Genomic DNA, 10,318 nt, shown 5'->3' with positions numbered 1-10,318 from the left:
TAATTTGAGAAGTGAGGGCAATTACTTCAATAGTATGACTTTACTCATAATGCATGGTTGCAGGGGTTGCACAACGAGAGGTCATTTGGATACCAGTTTACTTGAATGGTGCATTCTGGGCTAGTATGAACACTACATAGCGGTCTGAAAGCATGAACGCATTTTTCGACGGCTTTGTGCATTCTGGTAGGACATTGAAGGAATTTGTCGATCAATTTGACAATGCTCTGAAGAAGGTGGAGATGGAGACGATAGCTGAATTTCATTCTTGCATCCAAACAATCTCATGTGTATCCCCATTCAAAATTGAGAAGAAGTTTCAATCATTATACACGAATGCAAAGTTTAAAGAGATTTAACGAGAGGTTTAGGGGATGATTCTATGTAATCATGCACTTGTCAACACATAAGGTTGCATTTCCACCTTCGATGAACATGTAAAAATAGTACTCAATTTACTATAACGAAAAGGAGTGCAAAGTTAAATGCACTTGAGCCTTATTTGAGATGAGGGAGACTCTCTGTAGGCGTGCATTTAAACTCTATCGGATGAAATACATTCATGTGCTGTCAAAGAAATATGTGTTTGATTGATGAAGAAAAGACTTAAAGAGAAGATACACACTAGTGAAGAGTAGCTATAATGACTTGTGGGTCAATGCGGATGCACGACAGTATGACATTGTGGTTAAAAGATGTTTGAAATTGGCGACACGTATATCCCCAAGTGATGACCATGTGAATGCATTCTTGCACCATTTGGATGACTTTGAACAAAAGTTTGCATGATTATAGCTTGAGTCTAGTTCAACTAAGGTGAAAGAGAACATGGTCACCAACATGGGTAAGAAAATATTAAGCTCCCATGTAGTTCGAGGGAAAGAGAGACCGCTAATAAAAAGAAAGGTTCCAATGATGGAAAAGTTTGAACAAAGAGAAAGAAGAAATATGTAGTAGGTTTTCTTCGAGTACTTGTGTAAATATTGGATTGCATACATATTACTTTCTAACACATATTCATTGTTTTTTTTTTTTTTTTTTTTGTCAATTTGGATTTGTAGAAAAATATTTCATGACAAATCACAATATGGTGACCTCCCGAAATCATAAGTTGGTGGTAGTGTGGACGGTTTATCCCAACCCAGTATAGTACGACTCTAACACAGCTAACGCCACTGGGCAATAATGAGGTGTGAGATCATTTTTCACCTTTATAACTCTTCCTGAAATCTTCAAATCTTGATGTCTTTGTTTTAATTTTTCAATTTTGCATATCTCCAGTAAATGTCGTGCATGCCCCATGAGACATAGTGCAAATTAGTGGCCGAGTTTGAGCAACAATTGGTTTAGATGAATTGGTGTAACAAATGGGTAAATGTGTAATTATGTATTTTGTATGTAGTTTTTACCCATGGTTGCACACGTGTAACTGTGTATTTGTAAATAGATTTAGTTTTTATCCTTGTGTAAATGTGTAATTGTAAAATGGTTGAATGAGGTATGAAAATTATTTTTGTTGTGACTTACTAGAGCCGGATGGCCGGTCTTATACATTATGAAATTATGGTGAACTTGTAAATGTGTAATATATAAATGAAAGACTGTTGATTTTGATTATTTATGCAAGTTGATCAATCTTACAGGTTATGGTTGTGAAGAGCCATGAAAGGTTTTAATTTTTTTTCCACTAAAGATCAAATTATGGTTGTGGTTGTAGTTAATATTTTTTTTAGTTGAGGAATTGATGCTTGTTATATTGCTAGTGATTTATAGTTTATTGGATGGTGATGATGATGATTACAATGGCTAGATTACATAACTCAATCTACAAGTGGCCAAATATAACATCCCTCTTATAAGTATGATCACACATATTAGATTACATTAAGTTCAACAAAAATAGATTAGATTACATTACATTTAAGACTATCCTCATACATTTTATAATCCAATCCAACAAAAAACTATTACAAGAAATACGATCCAGTACAAACACAACAATATACGAGCACCCCCATTCTCTCCAATCCGCCTTTGAAGTTCGTCTTCTTGCTTATAAAGCCCATTCTCTCTCTCTAATAGTTTATCTTTTTTTTAACTTCATACTCATGCAACAATAAATCATCCTCCCTCTTTCAAACTGCATTCTCTCTTGTTAGAATTTTTTTCTCTACAATTGTAGTATATCTACCCATATGAAAAATTTACATCTTACTTCTCCCTACGTAAAATTCAAGAATTTCAAGTTTCAAATATAACAACTTTGTACATGCATTCAAAAGTAATGAAAAAAAATATATGAGAAATTAGTTACCGTGTTATAGTTCAGGCAGGTAAAAAATTTCCTTCCAACATTTTTGTCAGTGTGGAAGATCTTTAATGGTGCTTTCAAACCACACCAACAAGTTGGTGTGCTCATTTCAAATGCATCAAAAACACATGACGAAGATTAACTCAATGCCATAGGTGATCTACATGATGATTGATAGACCGAATGCTGACTAGATTTTTCCATCATGAATATATCATTCAAACGCATCAACAACACAGCCTCATCATTTGAGAGTGAAAGATTTTAACTCAGCCTCATCATATATATTGTGGGACTTATTTTGGAGAATTGGATGTTTTGGCCTCATAAATAATTGTTTAATTGTCGCAAAAAAAAAAAAAATAGATAGTGCACTTTCAGATTGTAATATCAATTAGAAACCAAAATAAAAGGGGGATGTGAGGAGCAAAACACTATAAAATCTTAGTGGCTTGCAAAAGTTGTAAATGTTGGTTTCCAAAATTCTCATCTGGGTATGAATCATTTGAACTTTTTTGTAAATTAATGACAAGAACAAATGGAAATTGGTACACTAAAACTTGTCTAAAACAAACTGAGGACTTGGCACCCTGCAATAGACTTGGTACCTTGCAACTAAAATTGGTACACTAAAGCTTGTCTAGAACAAATGAGCTTCATACTTGAGTAACGAGTAATGACTTGGTGTCCTGCAAAGTAGATGTAGTGCTGAGACCTTTACATCAATTCTCTTGGTTGAGTTACTCAAAGCAGCTACTATTATTTCTTCTCAAAAAGAATCTACCCTCTTCTCTCTCCTAAGCATCAAGTTTATATCTTGCCAAAGGACATTCACATGACTTTGTTTCTTGTAAAAATGATAAATTTCCTCTACTTTTTTGCTGACAGTTAATTCTGCTGCTCACATACCCAAATACTAAGAAGTTCACATTGAAATAACTATTGATAAAAAGAAGCCTATTTTCAAGTGTGGTAGCTTTAATTTATTTTATTTTTTATACTTTTCCATCATAAATCACCATGAATCCGATGATTCTCTATCATTTCCTCTCTCTTTCTCAATGTATAGAATCCACAAAAAATAACCTTCACCAAACTACACAACAACCTCATCCTTATACAAAAAAACTTAAGCCCAAATAAAAAAACTTAGACACAATCTACACAACCAAACTACACAATCAATGTATACTAGAAAAAACTTAGACAAAATCTTCAAAAAAATAGTGAATGATATTCCTACACAAAAAACTTACACAAAATCTACCAAAAACACTTAAGCACAAATAAAAAACTAAGACAAAATCTACACAACCAAACTACACAATCAGTGTATACTAGAAAAAACTTAAGCATAAATAAATAAATTAGACAAAATCTACACAACCAAACTACACAATCAGTGTATACTAGAAAAAACTTAAACAAAATTTACAAAAAATAGTGAATGATATTCCTACACAAAATCTACCAAAAAAATAAACCTTCACGAAATTAGTGTTACTGTGACTCCACTATTAATATGGGAATCTGGGTTTTTCTGCGACGTCTGGATATTACAAGATCACCTCAACCCACCATCTAGAGTTTGAGTGCAAGAGAGATGGTTGGGGCTAGCACAGGATCCTTACAAGAGAGAGGGCTTGGTGAGAGAGACAGAGAGAGAGGCCACTAAAGGGAGGAATTGGTGAGAAAGATTGGGACTGAAAGGGGTGAGGGAGATCGGGTCTTCGTTGAGGACGAAATGAAATCTTCTAGGGTTTTGGGGGTGAGAGAGAGACATGAAGGGACTGGGGTGAGGAGCGTCAGGGTGATGGGTGAGGGAAGATTATGACGATCGAGGTGAGGAAGAAGAGATGCTTTTCAGTCAATGGGCACTGGGGCTGCAACGAGGTGTTGTGGGTGAGAGAGAAGTTCATTTCGTTGTTGAGGGAGAAAAGGGATGCCTAAGGGAAGCTCAGGAGAGTGATGAGTGTCAGAGAAGAGAACCATGATGTGGGCCACAGACCGAGTTCGCCACGTGGGTGTTTGGTGTGTGATTCATAGACCGAAGGCTGAGTAGAGTTTTTGTACAGAAATTATAATATACCAAAAATCCATCGCAAATAGCAAACCCGTAACCCCAGTTGCATGAGTCTGTAACCCTAGTTTCACTACTCAGTCGTCACCAGAAAATGTTGTCGACGGCTGTTGATGACCAATCTCTAATCTCTGCCTCCTCTGTTCCCCAAAATCCCAATCCTAATTATCCGTTCAATTTCAATGCAATTGCTTCAGTCGCTTTCTCAGAGAATGTTGCAATCGAGTGTGATTGCGGCACACTTTTGTGTAATACACTTGAGAAAATGGAATGGAATTTGATGGAAAATACTAGAATTAATTGTCAAATGTAGGGATACAACTCGCTTAGAGGGGAGCACCTCCGATGAACAATAAAAGAAATCTAGGAATATTATGGTTTATCCCTTAACCACCATATGCAACAGTACAAAACAAACTGCAGAAACTGACTCCATTATCTGGCACTCATCTGGCACTCGACCAATAAGAAAATAGGAATTAAAATACTACTATGAACTTAATATGAAAATAACTAGTTACAGAATAAAGCTCAGGCCCACTACAGCGCAGTAAGACCCAAAGACACAAGCCTTTAGTGATCCAATAACACAAGCCTTCTTTGGTTTAGACCCTAGAGACCACAAGATCCCAAGGCCCACAACACCACGTTCAACTCTAGCTCTCCCCCAATCTCCTTTCACTTTACCAATCTATGCATCATCCCTATCGTCGTATGACATCCCCCCTTTACAAGATCTTGCCCACAAGGTAAGGGAAGTCGGCACGCATCTGGTGGTAGGGCTCCTAGGAGGCATCCTCCACATGTTGCCCTTGCCAGTAGACCGGTATTTCAACTAAAGGTCGGTTCTTTTTCTTCCTCATTAGGCAAGTCAGCACCCCTTCAGGTTCTGGTTTCAAAATGCCCTAAGCATCCACAGGAGGCAGTTTTGATACAAGTGTGATGTCCTAGCCCAACCTGCACTTTAGTTGTGATATATGAAAGACATCGTGGATCTGGGCCATGTCTGGCAATCTTAGGCGGTACGCCACCTCACCTACCTTTTTCTCCACCTGGAAGGGGCCATAGAAGTGGGGAGAAAGCTTTAGATTTCATTGGTGGTGGAGAGAGGACTGTTGGTATGGCTGGAGTTGTAGGTAGACCTAGTCACCCACTTCATACTGTTGTTCTTTACTTTTCAAATCTGCATAGCGTTTGATGCAATCTTGAGCCTCATTGATGTTTTCTCTTAGTAATTGTCATAGTTTATTGTGGTTCTGTAATGTTGAGTCCACCTCTTCCCATCTGGAAGTTCCTGCTACGTAGTTTAGTAATCGGGGGGTTTGTAGCCGTATAAATCCTCAAAGGGGGTAACTTTGGTAATGGCATGTTGGCTTGAGTTGTAACACCACTCAGTCAGTTTCACCCATTTCAATCAATCCTTAGGTCTGTCACTAGTAAAGCTTCTCAGGTAGTTCTTCACCCCTTCATTCACTGCCTTGGTTTGGCCATCCATTTGAGGATGGTATGTTTGAAAGCCAAGTGAACACCTTGCAAGGAGAATATCTCATTCCAAAACTTGTTGGTAAAGGTGGGGTCCTTATCTTGCACAATAGAACTCAACATACCATGTGATTTTAGTTTATGTTTCATGAACAACTGGGCCACCACCGTGCAGTGTAGGGTTGAAAGAGGGGCACAAAATGTGCATACTTAGTGAACCTATCCACTATGACCCACGATGGGTTAAACCCTCCGATATAGGCAACCCTTCCAAAAAGTCCATCATGATGCTTGTCTATGGCTTCTGGGGTATATGTAGAGGTTGCAACAATCCACTTGGTAGTGTGTTATCAATCTTCACCACATGACAAATATCACAACCCTTAAGAAAGGTTTTGACATCTGATTTTGCCTAGGCCAATAGAAGTCTCTTTTAATCTGTGGACAGTTTTATCAAAAGCCCAAGTGGCCACCCATAGGATTTCTATGCATGAAATTCAGTAGCTTATTAATGAGGGACTGATCAGCAAGGATATACATTCTACCATTGTAGAAAAAAAGTCCATCTTTAATTGAGTAAAGAGGGGGCAAGTTACTTTCTTAGTATTTTTCTAGCAACTCCCTTAGTTTCCCATCTGAACTGTAAGAGGATTTAATTTCTATCACCCAATCAAAACTGGGCAGTGATAGCATAGCCACAAACAATTCATCTTCCTTTGCCTAGACAATGCATTAGCTATAACAATCTCCATTTTCTTTTTGTATTTGACAATAAACTCATATCCAATCAACTTAAGACACCCATTTATGTTGCATAGTAGTTCCCACCCTTTGGTCCAATAGGAATTTGAGGCTTTCGTGGTTTGTTTTGACCACAAAGATTGCCCCAAAATATATGGGAGCCATATCTGCACTGCAGACACCAGTGCATACAATTCTTTTTCATAGGTGTCACATTAGAGTTATTCCTTTTAGTACAGCCCCTATAGCCTCCCCAAGGCATCGCATTCAATAGTAAATGGGAACTACAAATTGGGCAATGCTAGGACGGAGGGTTGGGTGATAACTGACTTCAATTTTTCAAATGATGCTTGTGCTTCTTCATCCCATTTAAAACTGTCATTCTTCAATAAACTGGTCAGTTTAGCAATAATTCCCCCATAATTTTTAATTAACGTTCTATAGTATCTCGTTAGGCCCAAAATACCCTTCAAACCCTTTAGGGACTGAGGTTTGGGCCATTGTAACATTACCTTCAACTTCTTTGGGTCTACTCGCACCCCCTGGCTAGAAATTAAGTGCCCCAAATAGGAAATTTTCTTACAACCAAACCTGCACTTGCTTAGTTTAACAAACAGTTGGTTTTTCCTCAACGTGTCAAAAGTAATCTTCAAATGAGTCCAGTGCTCCTTGACATCCCTGCTAAAGATTAAAATGTCATAAAAAAAAACACTAAAATAAACCTTCTCAGGTAAGTTTTGAAGACCTCGTTTATCAAATTTTGGAAAGTTGATGGAGCGTTAGTTAAGCCAAATGACAATTAGGAACTCGTAGTGTCTCTCATGTGTTCGGAACGTAGTTTTTGGAACATCATCTGGTTTCACTCATATTTGATGGTAGCCCAACTTTAAGTCAAGCTTAGAGAATATTTTAGCTCCATACAATTTATCCATTAGTTCCTCTACTATCGGAATGGGTTATTTATCCTTAGTTGTCACATTATTAAGGGCTCGATAGTCTACACACAGTCTCCAAGTCCCGTTTGCCTTCCTAACTAACAACACAGGGAATGAGTAAGGACTTTGGCCAAAATTTAACAGCTCTTTAACTATCATTTCTATTTCATCTTTCAAAAAATAAGGATAGTGATAGGGTCTCATAGAAATTGGATTGGTACCTTGCTGAAGATTGATGGCATGGTCATGTGTTCTTGTGGGTGGTAAGTTGTTTGGAAAGGCAAAGATGCCACTGTATTGGTCAAGCAACTGCTGGATAGGCTGGGAAACCTCATGATCTACTGCCCTTGTGACATCCTCAATAAGATGCAGTAGTACACCCTTCTTCTCCATCTTATGAAGCATGTTGACAAACCCTTCCTCGATCCAAGTATAATTCTCAATCCCTTCAATTTTATTGAGTTTTGTTTGTGAAAAAATTGCATGGAGAGTTCTTGGAAGTTCCACAAAATAGAACCAAAACTTTGCAGCCATTGTACATTAAGCAGCATATCACACCCTGCTAATACCAACACATACATGTCAACATTAAAACTCATTCCCTAGATGTTTACATTAACCTCCAACACCTTCCCTTCACTGTCCACTTGTTTTGCATTGACTACTTTAAATCTTACTTTTTCCTCAACCAAGGGTAAAGGCACTTGGTTAAGTATAGCAAGGTCCACAAAATTGTGGGTACTCCCTGAGTCTATAAGGATCACGCACTAGCTACCAATCTTCCATTTAACCCTCACAGTCTTTGGGTTTAAGGAGCCTATAATTGCATACAAAGAAATCTCTAAGTCTTTTTCTGAATATAGCATATCCAGGTTCTCATTTTGTCCTACCCCCAAGTCATTTTCATCCCCACTACCTTCTATGCTCTCTTCCACCTCTTTAATTAGGTACAACGTAGGACTTTGGCACTTATGCCATAGATTTCATTTGGAATCATAGTAATAACACAACCCTTTCTTCCTTATACTTTTCATCTGAGCTTGGCTAATTTTCTACACTGGTACAGTTGCCTTGCTTTGATTTTTGTTGGGTTCACTTAAGTGAGGTGTTGGCTAGAATTCTAAGGATACAGGTTCAGTGGTATATTTATTGGCTTAGGGTACAATGGTTTAGTTTCTTGTATAGGTTCACATTTTCTTCTTAGATCTTGGACAGGCTATAAATATCAATTAAATTGTTGGGGTTGAACATACAAACATGTAATCTTCTAGGAAACAACTTAGTTTATACCTCTCGGACAGCCCCCTCAGTCTATTAGATAGAGCCTCAAAATTAGTTTTGCATTCCTCCATAATCCCTATATGTCTTAGTCGAGTCAACTGCTCCATGTGATCATAATAACTACTAGGGCAAAATTCAACTAATAATGCACTCGCAAATTCTTCCCAATTAGTCAAAGCTCCAGATTCATCCAAGTCTTGGAATCACACTAGGGCATTTCCTTCCATGTGGAAAGACACAAGTCTCATGCAGTGTTGGTGGTGGTATGTTGTGGAAATTGAAGAACTAATTTACCTTATACAACCACCCTAGGTGGTCTTTTCCATGAAAGGTACAAAAATTCCAATCACAATGCCTTGACTCTTCCTGGTGTAAAGACAATCCTTCAAATTGATTATTGTTTTTCCTTTGCAGCTCCAAAGTCAAAGAAGAAAGCTAATGCATCACTGCCTCAACCTACCTTCGCAAGGTTTGCATCTCCACCTCCACAGACTTCTTGACTTACCTCCTCAAATCTTGCATCTCGATCTCCATAACCTTGAAATGAGACTTAGTGGACTTCTTCAAGAGTTAAGTCCATCCTGAAGTTGGTTGAACCATGTGCTTTCTACCATGAATTTGCCACTGTACAGAGAACGAACTTCTCTGATACCAATTGTAATACACTTGAGAAAATGGAATGCAAATGATAATGAAAAATGATGGAAAATACTGAAATTAATTGTCAAACATAGGGATACAGCTCGCTTAGAGGGGAGCACATCCAATGAACAATCTAAGAATATTTTGATTTAACCCCTAACCACCCAATGCGACAGTATATAACAAACTACAAAAACTGACTCCACTACCTGGCACACAACCAATAAGAAAATAGGAATTAAAATACTACTATGGACTTATGGAAATAACTGGTTACAGCATAAAGCTCAAGCCCACTACAGCGCAGTAAGACCCACAGCCCAAGACACAAGCCTTCAGTGATCCATCAACACAAGCCTTCTTTGGTTTAGACCCTAGACCCCACACAAGCCTAAGGCCCACAACACCCAATTCAACTCCAGCTCTCCCTCACCTCCCTTCACTTGACCAATATCTGCATCATCCCTGCCACCACTTTGCTTCAACTGTGGGGCGGTTGAGGGTCATGAAAGTAAGGAAGCAGCTGGGAAATTAGCAGGAGAGGTCGACGGCGGAGTCAAATGAGGTTTGTTCGAGTTTCAATCCATTTTGGCTTGTTGTGGGTCGAGTGGGAAATGAGGCTAGCATGTTGAAGGGAGTTTTGGAGAGTCCCAGTTGCGTACGTACCAGTCCCAGTGCTTCTAAGGGTTTTAGTTTCAAAAATTCTATTCAGAAAGCCCCACACTCTGTACACCTTCCATGCTGGCAACATATAAATTGTCATATTTGCCCAAGTTCCTTCTCCTCCTTTAGGCTCTGTTCCACATTCTCCTCACCACTAATCACTAATTTTCTAGCATTTTCACT

Source organism: Juglans microcarpa x Juglans regia, chromosome 2D (genome assembly GCF_004785595.1).
Source record: "Juglans microcarpa x Juglans regia isolate MS1-56 chromosome 2D, Jm3101_v1.0, whole genome shotgun sequence".
In the NCBI taxonomy this organism is placed as follows: Eukaryota; Viridiplantae; Streptophyta; class Magnoliopsida; order Fagales; family Juglandaceae; genus Juglans; species Juglans microcarpa x Juglans regia.
Note: the sequence above shows the minus strand (reverse complement) of the source record.